We start from the raw sequence: 18,241 nt of genomic DNA, 5'->3' as shown, positions 1-18,241 counted from the left end.
TATAGCTGGAGATTTTGCAGTGAACATAGGTGATGGTGATAGGATTGCCGTGTGCCTGTGAGTGCATGCACAATCAGTAGAAGGAGATACATTTGGTATACCAACTGCTTGCTCTGCCCTTTCATTTGGCTACATGGTATATAGATAGCCTGAATTTCTGGACAAAAAAAACTATTTTCTGGGGGTTATAGGTGACTTCTTTAAGTACATTTTTTCTCCTAAAGTGAAACAACATACAATTTGAATTGTTTAACTACTATTCAAGTCATCTAATACAATTTAAGAAATAAATTTAATGCCTAACATGTTTAATCTGTGGGATTGACAGCACCTGTATTATTAATTTAATCAATTTTTCCTAAATGTAGAGGTTGGGATAAGTTATCCAACAGCAGAATGGTATCCTATTCAAACTATTATCTATACACACTAAAAAGCTTGAAAATAATAATGTAAATGTAACATGTTGATTAAAATAACTCATTCTAATATTGCATCAATTAAAATTAAGAAGTGGAGAAGTGAGAAGGTGTGGTCAACAAAGGAAAATGTCCTGAATGTGCTTCTTTGTTCATTGAGGCATTATTTACACTCTCCAGCCTAGGATATGGAAGCAACCTAGGTATTCTTCAATAGATAAATCGATGAAGAAGATGTGATATCTATTATAATAAAAGCCTAATATGCTAATTAGACCAGACATCCTTCAGGATGTCCTTCCTTCCAAACGAAGCTGCAGTGGGTGGGGGCTGAGGCAGAGGCCCTCAGCTGCCATGGCGGGTGGAGACTGAGGCACAGGCGGCTGCCGCGGTGGACAGGGGCCGAGCCCCTTGCACAAATTTCTTGCATCGGGCCTCTAGTGTATACACTGAGTGGCCAGATTATTATGATCTCTGAATGCATAATAATCTGGTCACTCAGTGTATATACTATATAATAAAAGGCTAATATGCAAATTGTCCCCTTGACCAGGAGTTCGATCAGCAGGCAGGCTAGCCAACCACCCATGTCCCCTCCCACTGGCCAGGCTGCCTGGACCCCATCCATGCACGAATTCATGCACCAGGCCTCCAATATATATCCTATCTAATAATAGAGTAACATGTAAATTACCATCACTCTGCTACGCCCACGATTGGGCGGCGGGAGGCTTGGGGGCGGGACTCGGGGTGGCCTATCAGGCCATTGAGAGGCACGGATCCGCTGCCACTGAAGGGGGCTACCCCTGCGCCTCTCAACAGCAGGGTAGCCCCCCTCAGCGGCCGCGGACCCTCAAAAGTGTGGGAGCTGGGTGCCTGTCTGCTCTGGCATCAGGCCTTTCAGAAGCCTCTGCCGAGCCGGAGGCTTCTGAAAGGCCTGGTGCACCAGCAGACAGGCACCCAGCTCCACCACAAAAAGCGAAAGCGTGTAGGGGACCCTACACGTGCATGATTCAATCATGCACTGGGCCTCTAGTATATATATATATATATACAGTGAGTGGCCAGAGATCATAATAATCTGGCCACTCAGTGTATATATGCAGGAATATTGTTCTGCAATATAAAATAAGAAAATCTTGCCATTTGCAACAACATGGATGAAATTAGAGGATATTATGCTAAGTGAAATAAGTCAGACAAAGACAAATACTATAGGGTTTCACTTATATGTGAAATCTAAACAAAAAAGCACACAATACAAATAAGAAAAAAACAAAACAGAAATAGACTCATAAACACAGAAAACAAACTAATGATTGCCAAAGGGCAGAGAGGTGAGGAATGGGTGAACAACATGAATGGGAATAAGAGGCACAAACTTCCAGTTATAAAATAAATAAGCCACAAGGATATAATGTACAGCATAGGGAATATTCTCAATAATAATAACTGTTCTGTGACAGATGGTTACATATTCTGGTGATCACATTGTAAGGTATATACATGTAGAATCACCATGTTATACACCTGAAACTAATATAACATTGTATGTCAACTACACTTTAATAAAAAATGTCTTCAAATATTTTTAAAAGATGATGTTTTATGTTCACTCATAAAATGACCATTGATTGTGCTCTACTCCATCTGTTTTCATTCTCCCTTAGCATGAAGTATTTCCGTAGGCAATCTTTGTAGTGAAGATCTGTTGGTGACATAATCTCTCAGCTATTGCTTATGTGAAAAACTTTTATTTTCCTTCTACTTGTGAATGAGATTTTGACTGGATTTGTTTTTCTTTCAGTACTTTAAACATTTATTGTATAATTCTTTTGATGACAAGTTAGCCATTTTAGTTTTATTGTTCCCCTGAAGATAATGTCTTTTCTTTCCTCTCGCTGAGCTTCAGCTGGTCACTTTGTCTTTGGCACACAGGTATAGTTTGAATATTTTGTGCCCAGGTTCAGTTTCATTTGTATTTATCCCTTCTAGGGTTCATACGTTTCTTGGTTGTCCTGGTTGATCTGGTTGATATTTTCTTCCAAATTTGGGAAATTTTTGATCATTGATTTTTTTTTATCTGTTTTTGTTCCCAATTTCTGTCTTGTCTCCCTCTAGATATAAAATTACTCATATTATGGAAATACTAGAGGCCTGGTGCACAAACTCTTTCACAGGTGAGGTACCTCAGCCTGGCCAGGGATTCGGGACTGATCTGGGCCATCTCACCCAGTCCCTATGGGGCAATTAGGGCTGCCTGGCTGGGGGTGGAGGGGCCAATCTGGGTCGGCCAGCCGGGGGAAGGGACTGCAGGATGTTGGCCCACCCAGGAGGTTGGCTGTGGAAGCGTACTGACCACCAGGGGGCAGCTCCTGCATTGAGCATCTTTCCCCTGGTGGTTAGTGCATGTCATAGTGATTGGTCAACCAGTCATTTGGTCATAATGGTTGCTTAGGCATATATATATATATATATATATATATATATATAGAGAGAGAGAGAGAGAGAGAGAGAGAGAGAGAGATTTTCCACATGTAACTGAGGATCTGTTTATTTCTTTTCAATATTTTTTTCTAGTATCAAATTAGAAAAACTATATTAACTTATATTCAAATTCATGACTCTTATGTAGACTCCAATGTCCTGTTAAGCCCACCTAATGACCTATTATGTATTTTGGAAAACTGGTAAAAATATAAATGTCCTGTGGTAAAGAGTAGCTATAAAGAAAGTCCATTCAAACATGAGAACAATAAAACTACATTAAATTCTAAATAAAAAAAATATTTGAAATAGTTGCATCTAACATTAAGTTTAAAATGCAAGGTATAAATCTGTTCATATATTATAAGAATGTCAATAAGTATGTAGAAACATGCATTCCTATGATAACTTATCAATAAAACCCACCTCAGAGAATCACGGTTTATGTTAAATGAGATAATGGAGGCAAAGAATTTAACACACAAGATGTGTCAAGTACTCTTTAAGCATTAGCTCTTTTTATTATTAACCTTTTGCACTCGGATGTCGAGTGTGACGGTTATTGAATGTATCAATAATTTGAAATGTAAAAAAATCCAACTAAATAAGTTTGTATGAAAAGAAACTCCAGTTTTTTATTCTACTGCCACGCTTTGTAAAATCTGGGGTATTTAAAAAATTAAATCCCGAGTAGAATAAAGGAATCGAGAAAAAAGCAAGCGAGTGCAAAGGGTTAAAGAAACAAATTGAAAAGAAATTGATATTCAAAATTATTAAACTCAAAAGTAAAATTAGTATTTTTCAAATTTATAACAAAAGGAGTCATTTTATAATCAATTTAAGTTTTAAGGTAAAATTATAAATAGGATTATACAAAACAACAAGAAAGCCCACTGCATGGGAGAACATATTTGCCAATGTTATCACCAATAAGGGTTTACTCTCCAACATTTACAGGGAACTCGTACAACTTAACAAAAAGAAGATAAACAACCACCACCCCCCCCCAAAAAAAAAGGCAACAGACCTAAATAAATACTTTTCAAAAGAGGACATAAGGAAGGCCAAGAGACATATGAAAACATGCTCCAAGTCACTAATTATCAGAGAGATGCAAATCAAAACAACAATGCGGTACCATCTCACACCTGTCAGAATGGTTATCACCAACAAATCAACAAATGGCAAGTGCTGGCGAGGATGCATAGGAAAAGGAACTCCCGTGCACTGCTGGTGGGAATGCAGACTGGTGCAGCCACTGTGGAGAACAGTATGGAGTTTCCTCAAGAAACTAAAAATGGAACTCCCATTTGACCCAGTGATATCACTTCTAGGAATATAACAATGGAACTCCCATTTGACCCAGTGATATCACTTCTAGGAATATATCTATATAAACTAGAAACACCAATCAGAAAGGATATATGCACCCCTATGTTCATAGCAGCACAATTCACCATAGCTAAGATTTAGAAACAGCCTAAGTGCCCATCAGCAGATGAGTGGATTAAAAAACAGTAGTGCATCTACACAATAAAATACTATGCTGCAGTAAAAAAAAGAAGGAATTCTTACCATTTGCAACAGCCTGGATGGAACTGGAGAGCATTAAGCTAAGCGAAATAAGCCAGTCAGAGAAAGATAAATATCACATGATCTCACTCATTTGAGGAATATAATGAACAACATAAACTGATGAACAAAAACAGATCCAGAGACAAAGAAACATTGATCAGACCATCAAACTTCAGAGGGAAGGTAGGGGAGGGTGGGGGTAAGGAAGAGAGATCAACCAAAGGACTTGTATGTATGCATATAAGCTTAACCAATGGACACAGACAACAGGGGTGAGGGCATGAGTGGGGGGTTGGGGGGCAATGGGGGTATAAGGACACATATGTAATACCTTAATCAATAAACAAAAAAAGGAAAGTTTATTAATATAAAAGGAAAATACATTTTTATTGTATTCATTAGCAAATACACAGAGCTTCCAGCAAGTTTTGTTTTCTTAAGAAATTGTTTTAACATATATTACTTAGAAATACAAATAATAAATTGTTCAAATAAAAAAAAACATATTTCTGTGAATATACAACACTGTGTGAAAGAATATATTGCTTTCCAAAACATTTGCTTCTGTTTTTTGACATACTATCTAACAAAGAGGGAATATGCTAATTGACCATCAATGCCCTCACAAAGATGGAGGTGCTCACAGCCAATAAGGAGGGAATATGCTAATTGACTTCCACGCCCTCAAAGATGGCAGTGCACACAGCCACAAGATGGCGGTGCCCAGTCCCCTCAGCCTCGCCAGGGTGGCAGGCGCATGGCATGGCCGGGCCCACCCTCAGGTGGGTCCAGCCACTCTGTGCGCCTGCCTCCGGAGTCCCCCAGTCCCCTCAGCCCCCAGCCCCCCAGGGCTGGCCCGAGGTGCAGGCAAGCCTCAGATGTCGGCTGACCAGCCCCCCAGGGCCGGCCCAAGGGATGACCAAATGGCTGAACAAGCAGGCTCCATGGGGCCACCAGCCCGGCAGGGGAGCCATGAAGGGTGACCAGGCTGGCAGGGGGGGCAGTTGGGGGTGACCAGGCTAGCAGGGGGGCTGTTGGGGGCAACCAGGTCAGCAGGAGGGGCAGTTGGAGGGGTGTGACCAGGCCAGCAGGGGGGGCAGTAAGAGGTGACCAGGCTGGTGGGGGGCAGTTGGGGGCAATTAGGCTGGCAGGGTGGTAGTGGGGGGTGACTAGGCCAGCAGGGGGGTAGTTGGGGGTGATTAGGCTGGCAGGGCGGTGTAGTTGGGGGCAATAGGCCAGTGGGGGAGGAGCAGTTAGGAGTGACCAGGCTGGCAGGGAGGGGGCAGTTAGGGGCAATCAGGCAGGCCGGCAGGTGAGCGATTAGGAGCCAGCAGACCAGGATTGTGAGATGGATGTCAGACTGCAGGTCTAGACCAGCAGTCGGACATCCCCCGAGGGGTCCCGGATTGGAGAGGGTGCAGGCTAGGCTGAGGGCCCTGCCCTGTGCATGAATTTCGTGCACTGGGCCTCTAGTTCTGATATAATTGAGAAGTATCTCCTCCTAAATCATTTAATTGAATATCTTGAAGCCTTCATTACAAACTGAATCCACTGTTGTTTTAAATGTTCTGAGTTACAGTTCCCTCATTTTGTTCTATTACTGGGCAAATAATATAGAACAGGTTTACATTTTCATCTTTAGTATTATCAGAGTTAAAATATTAGCATAAGCATTAGACTAGCTCATTAGATAAAATTGTACCCATCAAGCTCAAAAAGCTTTTTCTTTGCATTTAGCAACTAAATAATTTTGAAACCAGTGCAGGAAATTTCTCAACTCTAAGATTCTAACCGTTTTATGCATGTCACATAGTTGACTGTGTCATGCACTAAATTCTGTGCTGTGGAGCAATAAACTCACAGAAGGTGGCTATCAAACTCATAAAAATGTCATTCTGTGTTCCAAAGCATGCAGTCGGTTCTTCAGTATCTGAAAAACTTAGGTTCATAACCAATTTTCTTAAAGGCTTGGTGCCACTTACAGTCTGGTGGCTCCAGGAACCAGCAAAGAGGCTCACATTCATCATCATCATCATCATCATCATCATCATCATTATCATCATCATCATTATTCAAAATGATGAATGAAAGAACAGGTGTCACTGCAGCCCACTAAAAATGTGCCTCTTCTTCCATTTCCTCCTAGGGATTCAGAAAGCCTCACATGTGACCTAACCTTTATTTAGAGAACACATCATTTATCTCTTGAGAAACACCTTATTACCAGTCTCTGAGTTGCTTAAGACAGTCCAGTTAGGTATTTGTTTCACCTCAAAACAGAAGGTTGGTGCCTGACACCAGCTTCCTGGATGCCACTGTGCATGTCCTCATCTACCTTTGGTGCATGAAGACAGGTAAGGACCAAAATGCCTAGCACACTGCACCTGCACCACAGCATCTGTTCTGCTGTGGACACAGAACAAAGTGGTTCTTCTCTGAGCCAACGTGTTTGCTCGCTTATGTTTAAGTACTGACCTCTGAAGCATTGCAATGCTTTTCCCTCAGCCTCCCCTGGTTTTTCTGAGTGTTCATGGCAGTGCTTCTCAACTGGGAGGCATTTTGCCCCACTGGGAACACCTGGCAAAGTCTGGCAACATCTTTGATAGTAATGACTGAGATGGGATAAAGGGTAAGAGGCCAGTGATGCTAGTAAACATCTTGCAATGCACAAGACAGCGCCCCACAACAGGTGCTGGTCCAAAATGGCAGTAGTGCTGAGATCGAGAAACCTAGGTGTGCACAAATGCAAAGCATTAATAGAACCATTTTGTCTTGAAAAACCAACAGCATGCAAATAGTTCTCACACAACCCTTCAAATTTGCAATTCCAAGGAAATACAGCTACAGTGAAAGAGCAATTATGTGCATACTACAAAGTTTTCTTTAATACCATCAACACACACACACACACACACACACACACACACACACACACACACACAAGAACTTGGCATATTTTTGTACCATTTACCAACATTTTCTATTGGCATACATGTTCTTCTTTTTCTCTTTCCCCTACTCCATAGCTTTTCCCTAGGTTTGCAAATCTGACAATTCATTTTTTAATTTTTTTTAATTCTCCGTCAAGGATATATTTTTAAAAAACTGTTTCACAGCATGACATTTTCCAAAGTTTCTCTAGGTCAGTTTGGCCACTACCAGATACACGTCATTTGCTATTTTACCAAGTACTAATGATTTATACTTGAACATGTAAGTTATTCTTTTTTTTTACAATTTTTTTCTTTATTGATTAAGGTATTACATATGTCTCATCTGCTGATGGGCACTTAGGCTGTTTCCAAATCTTAGCTATGATAAATCATGCTGCTATAAACATAGGGGTGCATAGATCCTTTCTGATTGTTGTTTCTAGTTTCTTGAGATATTCCTAGAAGTGGTATCACTGGGTCAAAGGGGAGTTCCATTTTTAGTTTTTTTTGAGGAAATTCCATACTGTTTTCCACAGTGGCTGCACCAGTCTGTATTCCCACCAGCAGTACATGGGGGTTCCTTTTTCTCTGCATCCTCTCCTGCACTTGTCATTTGTTGATTTGTTAATGCTAGCCATCCTGTCAGGTGTGAGATGGTATTCTTTATACAGGGCTAATCTGTACATTATTTCAAGGACAATGTTTGTAACTAATAAATGAGAATCAGTTCCTCCAAATTTATAATGGTTAATACATATTATTTGGATCATATTACTAAAATTGTTGTAATTTCACCTACCAGTAAAATTTCCTTGGAGGATAATCACTTTCCTTTAAAGTAGATTCTAGTTCTTTTAAAATGAATCAGAATATTCCTAGATAAATTCATCATAATGTATAAGATCTGGTCCTTGAAACTTTAAAATACATTTTGTTACCTTTTTTGATTCTTCATTTTCACTTGTCAAACACCCACTCCATCGTATCTCTCTTGCAACTTCTATGGATTTTAGAAAGTTGTTTAGTCCTCAGTGGTTTTCTCTTCTCACCTTGAAAACTCAGCAGGGTAAAACTGATTCTCAAGAAGCAATCAGTGACCCCAATTCAGATTTATCTTCTTCATCTGCGCAGGTGTGTCCCTGCTGTGTGGTTTACACAGCCAAAACTTCCTCATGCTTCTCAGTGGCATCCTTCATCTTTATCTGTCTCCCAAGCAGAGTCTTCTCCTGTCTTCCTAATAGAACCCTCCTTTCATACCAACACTGCCTCCAAGACTTGTTGTACTGCAGCATCACTTTCATTTCCACTCATCTTTTTTCTTTACAGACTAGGGTGACCATTTTTGAGATAAATTTTAGCACCCTAGTCCTTTTTCAAGGTTCCCCGCCAGAACATTTCAATTCTTATTTCTTTCTGCAGCTCAGCTAACTAGCTTGTTCGGTGCATGATTTCTCCCTCAGTGCCCTTTTTCCTAGCCCTTGCACATGCTTACATTTTTTAGGTAACCTCTTTTGATGGATAAACTATGGTAAAAGCCAGATGACCAGGGAACAGGCATTCATCACCTTCATGCATCTTACACCTTCCCCAAGCACATGTAAGATTGGCTTAAAGTTACAGTACCTGGGTTAGGGATATAGCAGGTAGGAAGTGTTTTATCTTGGTTCTCCATGACACAGAAAGCATGTACCTTTAACACTTCCCAGCCCCTCCCTGGCACTACCCTATATCATAAAAGATAATGCAGATGAATATATCTTATTGAAAATAAGTTTCACCATTGCAGGTATAAGTTCAATGAGAATCAGGCAATTCTTTCCCATTTCAATAAGCAAAATAAATCTGTCTTCAAAATGTTAAGGAGCAGAGAGAAACTGAGCAGATACCTGGGTCTGGTTTTGGATGACTGTGATCATTCAGGCTCTTAAAAGCAATGAGAGGATGGTCTATGTCTTAAGAACCCTACCTGTACCTGAAAAAAAAAATAAACAAACCCAAAACAAACAAACCTGTGTGAGACACACATTCCTTGCAGGAGCAGAGCTTTGATGTCCACTTCTCCACCTCTTTGGACATTCAATCTTCTTGGGAGAATTTCTAATCTGCTATCCTTCAATCCATCTGATTTCCCACCTGTGAAGTTCCAGAAGTATTGCGCTCTCTCACTGGAAAATTATAATGGATAGACAAGAGAGAAAAAATGAAAACAGAATTATTTTAATTGGAAAGAGGTGGAGATTCTTTAAAACTAGTGGTGCACTGGGCTGATGGGGCGAGGTTGGGGGTGTAAGTCCCTGTGGGTCTTGAATCAAGCCTGCTCTGGTCAGATTGGGCTGGCTCACAGATCCAGGGGCTGCTAATCTGATCATCGTCTTTCTCGTTTTCATGCTGTGTTTTCTTCAGAGCCTCTTCTCCTGGTTCCAGCCTGTGACAGTGTGATAAGACACTAGAAATTTAGTCATCATGGCTACAGCAAAGGCGCTCAGTGAAGGGATTATGCTATCCCATAACCCTTACATTAGCCACGGACCCAGGCGGCCCTGCTGTGATTACAGAACTCAACGCCACTATGGTTTTTCCCCACTTTGCCTGCTGGCTGATTTTTTTTTTTGCCTGTTTTATTTATATATGCACTTTAAAAAAAATAAAGCTTTCAAAGATAATCCAGAAATAGACATGCTCACAATCAGCCTCCTCAATCTCAGTGCACAGCTCTCTAAGTTGTGCACCCGTGGGTCCACTTCTCACCAACGTGGGCTAGATCACTATCAAGGGTGTTATTAAGAGAGCCCATCTGTGGTCTGTCTTTATTAGGAAATGCAGGCAGTGTAAGCTGAACAAATCAACATGGAACACAGAGAGAGTTCCAAAGAGAGCAGCAATTTAGGAAAAACAGAATGAGTTGTAGAGGCAAAGCAGACACAGAAGGTTTTTCTTTTCTTTTGCAGAGGCCATTTCTAAACTTTGACAGCACATTTCACGTGGGCAGCTCAGAAGAGTGAAGCTGGACAAAACATGGAAATGCCTCCAACATGACCTCTCTTTACGGAGTATTTGCTTTGCTAATCTTTCAACTTGAAATGTTTCATTCACTGAGCTCCCATTTTTTAATTTTATTAGTTAAAAGCAAATAAAAAATATCATTAATTACAATTTGTTAAAGCAAATATATTTCATTGTGTTTCTTTGGGACCATTACAATTAGGTGGGAAAGACTAGAATCTGTTTCTATGTAGAGGAAATGTGATATAACATACAGGGAGAGTAGAAGGTAAAGTATACATGTCATTACATTTGCCAAAAAGATGCTGTAATTTTTAAGTTGTTGCAAATAGAACCAAGAATGTAAAATAAATAAGCATATAATAGTCTTAAAAATCAATGGAAATCCACATTGCATGAAAATCTCAATTTAGAGTCATGTGTAAGAAGAGATTATATGAAATCTCAATTTAGAGTCATGTGTAAGAAGAGATTAAATGCCAAGTCTTCCATTTAATGATGCCAACCTTGGGCACCACATATCATCTGTAAAAAGATGTCTTCCTCAATAGTTATGGGGAGAATTTTATTAAGTGACATAATACAGGTCAAGCACTGATAACATAGTAGGTGCTTCCAAATGCCAGGATAACCAAAATGCCATCATGACTATCCAGTTATAAAGTAGACAGGATCCAGAAGAATAATGGGATTCTGGCCTTAAACTATTAACCATACAATCTCTCTGCTTGCCACCTGCCCTTCTTAGGCCATGGTTGCTGTACTTGTCCACTTAATGACAAGACAGATGGAGAGCACCAGCAGATGTACCTGTGGGTCACTGTTGTACCAAGCCTGTCTTCCAGCCCGTGTTATAGATGAGCATCTCATCTGCCTGCTGGGCACAAAGATGGGTGCAAAAACTTGGAAACATTTTCTCATGGTAGAATCTATGTCTACCATGCTGACGATTATATGTCTATATATACAACTCGGAATCCACAGAGAGCAGATGGGGGCTAAAACGACAGACTGGCAAATCATGAGTCTGTATATGATGGGAGGAGCCCTGAATGTGGGTGATGGAGAGTGTGCAAAGGGAAGGCAGAGGGTATGTGTGATGATAGATATGGCGATGGAAGACAGGAAACTCCCAAACACCAAAGACATGGTGTGCAGAAGGGCCAAAATTGTGAGCACATGGGGGGAATGGGGGTTGAGCAGTTGAGAAAGAAGAGGACAAGGAAAGGCAGGGAATGGTGGTGGGGTAGTTACTGAGATGAGGACTAAAATGTGACCTTTAAATTTGAGAAAGATAAAGAAAAAAGACTCAGTTTGAGCCATTCCAGTTGAGTGGTGGCCTCAGTGGAGCTCAGGAATGAACTGAGCTGAGGAGCTGAGGGAGCGGAAACAGGGACCCTGAATGCATCCTGGGAGAGGCTTAAATAGGGAGAGGTGACAAGGGAACAGTTGGCCAGTAGGTAGTATTGGAGACGAGGGTTATATTTTTACAATGGAGGGCATTTTGGTATGCTCTGAGACTGAGAGAAAGAAGCCATTTCGCTCGTGTGTGTGTGTGTGTGTGTGTGTGTGTGTGTGTGTGTGTGTGTGTATGTGTGTGTGATCCAGTCTCATAAGGTAATTATAATTTTTTTCTTTACATTTTAAGTGCTCTAAATTGACCACCCTTTTCTGCCCAGAACATTTTAATTTTAACAAACTTCTGACTTTTCTCAGACATTTTCCTCCTTTCATAAACATTGGCATTTTTTTTTCTTCCTTAAGGCAAAAACTCAAATGACAAAGCAAAACACAAGCCTTCCAAATGCAGTGAATGGGTGAATTTATCAACGTATGCTCAGTTTATGTGAAGTATTAAGTTGAACCTTAATTGGTGTGTTTGGTTTATTTTTCTTGGTTTATTTGCCTCCATTCAAGGGAAATTTATCACAGAACAAAGAATGAGATCTCTAAAGCTTTATGCAGTTGAATGTATTTCTTGGTGAAAACCACAATCTGATCAAATTGGGAATTCACTCTGTTTAGGGTCTGGATTGAAATTTGAGAAGTTACATTTAAGGTCTCTTTCTGTTTTTGTGTCTTCTTTTTAAGCGAATGATACATTTTTTTTAAATCCTAAACTTTCAAGCTGTCACAAAGGGATGTTAGGAAGAACATAGACGCAGCCCTGGAAAACACACTGTTTTCCTCCTGATATTAGAAAAGATGAGAAAGGTATCATGCATTGTTGGTTGGGTTCTAGATTATGGTTACTCTAGTAAGAAATAAGAATGGATCCCAACTAACTTTCTGTTAGTATATCGTAGCCAAGGGTTAGTGCATGGACTGCATGGTTACTAGTTAAAATTAATCATAAAAATATGTCCATTACCCAAAAATACTGACTGTAAGCATGCCCATTTTAAATTCGTGTGACATACAGTGGATTCTGAAGTCTAAATTAAATCCTTAGCATTTAACGGTATTGTGATGAAATTTTTAATCCCAGTATTAAGGTTTTAAGAAAAGAGGTGTTTTTTTTTTTCTTTCTGAAGGAATAAGATGTTTAGTCTTAGCCTAGTAAAATATTGATAAGGTTCTGATTTGCAATGATTTTCTGTCTTTGCTGATTTTCTCAGTCTGTAGTCAGTTCACATTTCCCTGTTATTTGCACACATCCAAAGTCAGATGAAATTAGGCCAGAGCTATTTCACTGGTGCCCACAGTGACAGTGACGTCCCCAGATATAGGAATTTGCCATTACATTGCTTCTTTATTTGGTCCACCATAAATATTTCATCCAGCTCCAAACGAGGCAGCTACTCCATGATGATGCATATACGGTGGGATTGTTCGCAGTTCATTCAAATCATACTAACTTTCAAACTGTCTGTAAAATATGAATTTGGGACATTTAGATGATAGAATTTTTTAAAAATCTGTACCTGTGATTAATTTCGTAAATTGAACATTAGGTAAACCTATATGAAATTGCTATTATTTGACCATTGCTGACTTTAAAAAGGCAAATTTTTATAGTACAACGTAAATAATATTTCTTATGACTCATGTTAAGTATAAAAGTGATAAGCAAGGATTTCTAAAATAATTTATAGTTTTAATGTAACAGATAAGAATACATTACTTACTGGAAAATTTTAATTGATATATTTTGTTCTGAAGACATTTTATGCATTTGATGTTGAAACTGTGCTTTTTAAATGAAAAGGCACTGTAGAGGATAGTGACACAAATGAAAGCATTATATGCACTCTTAAAAACCATAACACCAAGAAATTATATGATTCTCAATTTTAAAATAGGCTTAAGTTCCTGCTAAAAATGTTTATGGCATTAAATAAAATGTGTGTTTTTTTATTTTTATTGAATTTATTGGGGTGACATCGGTTAATACAATTATATAGGTTCAAGTATACAATTCTCTAACCATCATCTGCATATTGTATTGTGTCTTCACCACCACAAATCAAGTCTCCTTCCATCACCATATATTCCCTCTACCCCTTCTTCTACCTCCCCCTTCCCCTCTGGCAGTCACAATACTGTTGTCTGTGTTTGTTTGTTTTTTTGTTTGTTTCTGACTTTGTATGTGCTTCACTGTTTTCACCCAGCCCTCCAACTCTCCTCCCCTCTGACAGCTATCAGTATGTTCTCTGTACCTATGAGTGTGTTTCTATTTTGTTTGTTAGTTTATTTTGTTCACTAGATTCCATATATAAATTAAATCATATGCTATTTGTCTTTCTGTGACTACATACATTTTTTATTGTTTAGTGACTTGTTTTAGAAATTTTACCAAATACTAATACAAATATTTATACTTTAATAATCACACCCAACAGTTTTTAAGCACAAAATGAGATGTGTGCCAATGTCATAGTATTCATTTGTTATGCAACACAGTCTATGTAGTAAATTCTATTTTTATCACCATTTTATGGCTAAAAAACAAAATATATCATGGCATGTCAAAATTAAGAAACTTGCCGAAATCACACAGCTATTTAATGCTCTATGGAAAATTAAACTGTGTGTGTGTGTGTGTGTGTGTGTGTGTGTGTGTGTGTGTGTGTGTGTTTAAGTTCAGGTATTTTTAGAGTGTTTATTTTGCTATAATAACTGCAAAGGGTTCTAACTTGTATCATATTTGTAAATTCCCAAGGTTATCTTCACATTTGGAAACATTAATTAACCTAGAGAAAAATACTGTAAAACAGTGGAGAAGAGAGACCTGGAAAAGAATCTTGTTGTGTATACGGTTATCCTATATAATAAAGAGCTAATATGCTAATTAGACTGAACAACTGAATGACCTTCCAGACGACCTTCCTGATCAAGCCTGGGCTGCGAGGGCCAGCTGAGGCTGCGAGGGGCTGCAAGGACTGGCCAAGGCTGCAAGGGGCTGGGAGGGTCAGCAGAGGTTGCAAGGGCTGGCCGGGGCTGCAAGGGCTGAGCCCCTTGCACGAATTTCATGCATCGGGCCTCTAGTGCATAAATAAGAGATAGGAGGAAGCAGAGTCCAATGCTGTGGATATTTGATGTATTGTGTTCCCTAAGTCATGAAAGAGGGTCAGGCCAGACCCAGGTCCCAGTTCTGACACTGGCTGGCTGGGAGGCTCGTGCCTCCTGGACTGTTTGGAACCCCTCAGGTAAGTGTATACTGTATTGAGGTAATCACACGCTATTGCATCATGTAGTAGTTGGGTCTTGGTAAAACAGAGAAAAAGAAAAAAACATGAATTAATGGGACAAGGAAGAAGCCAGTGGGTGAGGGACCTGTCTGGCCACCCAACTCCCCAGGTAGAAGTGAGTAAATGGGGAACTAGTCCAGCTGGTCAACACATCACTATGAACCCCCAAGCATCTTGATTTTTTAATAAGCACGTGTCAGTTCTCTTATGCCTTCATGGCAATTTGGCCATACAGTCTTAAGCAAAGGGCATTAATTACTGCATTTGCTATGTTTTCTATAAGTCAAGCACAACATTACAGAGTAAACTGGGCTCTGATACTCCAGAGGGCAGACACATGGGCCCCACATGACAGGACAGGATGATAATCATGATTCCCTGATTGCACTTCCATTGTGTTACTTCATCCTGAGGGAGGAATTTCTCTCAGGAGGGATTCAGGAAGCCACCCATGTGTCAGCATTGGAACCTGGAACCAGCTATACCTGCTGTGGTCACAGCAGAAACCCCCTGGATGCTACTGGGCTGTATTTTTTACCTCATGCTGTTCCATCTGAGTAACATGAGGTTGGGGTTTTCCTTCTGATTCTGATAATCTATTGCCATCACTTGGAGAGAAGGCACTCCCAGAGCCACGGCTGCTTGCTTTCAGTTTCTGTCCTCATCTCTTTCCTGTTCCCCATTGAGCCCTGCTACTCCTCCCTCATGGAGTCACACTGCTGCTCACTGGGCCCCACTGCACCTCCCACCGTGACAGAGGGAGAGAAGGGGCAGGGAGTCACTGATCCCAGAGTGAGATACATCATCTAGCATCCACTCGGCCAAGGCCAAGAGCAGGCTGGAATCCAAGTCAATCCAAGAAGCATGAGAAACTACACAGAGGAAACACTGACCCAGGAGTTACCACAACTTGCACAACAAGCTCAGAAACAGAGTGGAGGCCACAAATGGTGTCTCACCCAAACAGTGATGTCAGGGATTTTTTCCACATCCTAGGGATAGACAGGTGGTGGAGGGCAGCACGGAGAGGGGGATGCTTCTTTAGAGAATAGGAGTTAATGTTTTTTAAATACTCAGGTAATCTTAAATTATTCATCTACCAAATTTAATTTAATTATATTTTCTTGTTTCCTATTCTTTTAGGAGAGCAATCATTATGTACTTTCATTATTTCATTGATTTTGCTTGTTATTTTTATTATCTATTTTATTTTTGTTGTATGTTTTATTCTATTTATATTGTTTTATCTTAAAAAAGTGTTGCATGTGTTATACTGCATCACCTGAAAGGGTGTATAAGGTAAAGCCACATCCTGGCCTGGATTGCAGGCCCCTTGAGGACAGCTTCTTCTGTTTGATTTGCATCTCTGACCTTTAATGTTCCATAGCTGCATTGACAATTTAAACTGCAGTAAAATATGAAATTGTAACAATTTTGCCGAGGTGACAGGCAAAGCTATCAATCACATGCTGAACTAATAGAGGGGAGATCAAATTTCAAAAATTACACTTATGGTTTTTATCATCTGTTTAATGATCTGGAAGACGTGAAGGACAGTGACCAATAATTCCCTGTTTGTTTGTTTGTTTGACATTTAAATCACATGGTGTGAAAGCAAATGAAATGCAATAGACCCAGGACTGCATATCTCCTGCACAAAATCTGGTCTACCAGTAAGTTTGTAGCCATCGGAACAGGTAACGGGATCCGATTTTTCTTACAAGGCCCCTGCATTTCCATAATCGCTCCTCCGTGCCCGGCACTTACCTGCTTTGTTTTCCATTGCCATTTTATAATAGCATACCTAAGCCCCATAAATATTCAGCTTAGCCTTCTAAAATGAAACTATAAATTTCAATTTGGAGAAAATAAGCCCTCATTTGGGTTCATAAGTTCTAAATAACACATTACCATTGGCTACATCAAGTTTGCATTTCTAATGTTATTTTATGCATTTGACAATAGATGTTCCAGTCTGCTCAGGAGAGGAGAGCAAGTGCATGTGAAATGCAAGTCTGCTTAAAATGTAGGAATTGATTAGAGCTGTCAGTCAGCACTGACAAGAGAGGTAAATTATTTCTGAAGATATCTGAAACTACTGTGTATGCTCCATTGTCTGCAGGTTCTGAAGTTTCAGAATCTGATCTCCAAAACCTCTTCACAATATTGTCTCCACATTTTAAGGGCCTGGAAAACAAAGCACAATTTTAAATGTGTTGTGAAAATAGTTCACTGCCAGGCTCCAAGCTGAGGGAGAGCTATTGAGAGCAGAGTTAGATGCCCAGAGCAGAGGCCATGCCAGACAGTCCACCGTGGTTCCATCAGCATCCACACCATTCACACCACTCTTTCCCAGGTAGCCAGGTAAGGGACAGCCACAACACTGTAAAAGCAGGAGCAACTGGTCTCTGGACTCATCTGGACTCATCTTTTGTCTTTGTATCAGGTGTGATTGTGGGATTGTTTCCAATAATGGTTTGATCCTTTACTGAACTGTAAAACACAGAAAATTTAATAAAAAGATATCATATATAATCTTGAAGAAACTACCATTCAGACCTAAATCATGGTAAATACTCTATCATATTTTTCTCTTCCTCTTAAAAGAGCCACCCTAAATAGCAAAAAAAAGTAATAATATAGTATTTAAAAGCAAATCAGCACATTCATATGTATGTGTGGTTTGTGATAAAGTGATTTTTAGGGCAAGATCTCCATGTTTTTTGACATGGTTTTCAATATCATTAGCTTTTGCTGCGAAGCCACCATGAAGCATCAGTTGATAGGTTAAAAACACTGTTATTGTATATGTACATTCTTGTCATGTTTGAAAATGAGAGATGTCCCCATTTTGAGGCTCACCTTAAGCTGCACATTCAAAATCCTAGAAACTCCTCTTTTCATAAGCACCAGCTGCAGGCACTTACTTGACCTATCAGCAAGTACAATTTCAGGAGAGTTGGGCATTATGATCAATGAATGGGGTGCATTAACTTCAACATGACTCCATTCTTACCTCTTCAGTGCCCGTTGCTTTTGCCATGTGTCATGGGTTCCCTTGTATGAAAAGGTGGTACTGTATCTATTTCCCCTCCCTTTGAATCAAGCTGACCTCATGACTTGCTTTGGCCAA

This window comes from Cnephaeus nilssonii (assembly GCF_951640355.1).
Source record: "Cnephaeus nilssonii genome assembly, chromosome: 2".
Taxonomy (NCBI): Eukaryota; Metazoa; Chordata; class Mammalia; order Chiroptera; family Vespertilionidae; genus Cnephaeus; species Cnephaeus nilssonii.
Note: the sequence above shows the minus strand (reverse complement) of the source record.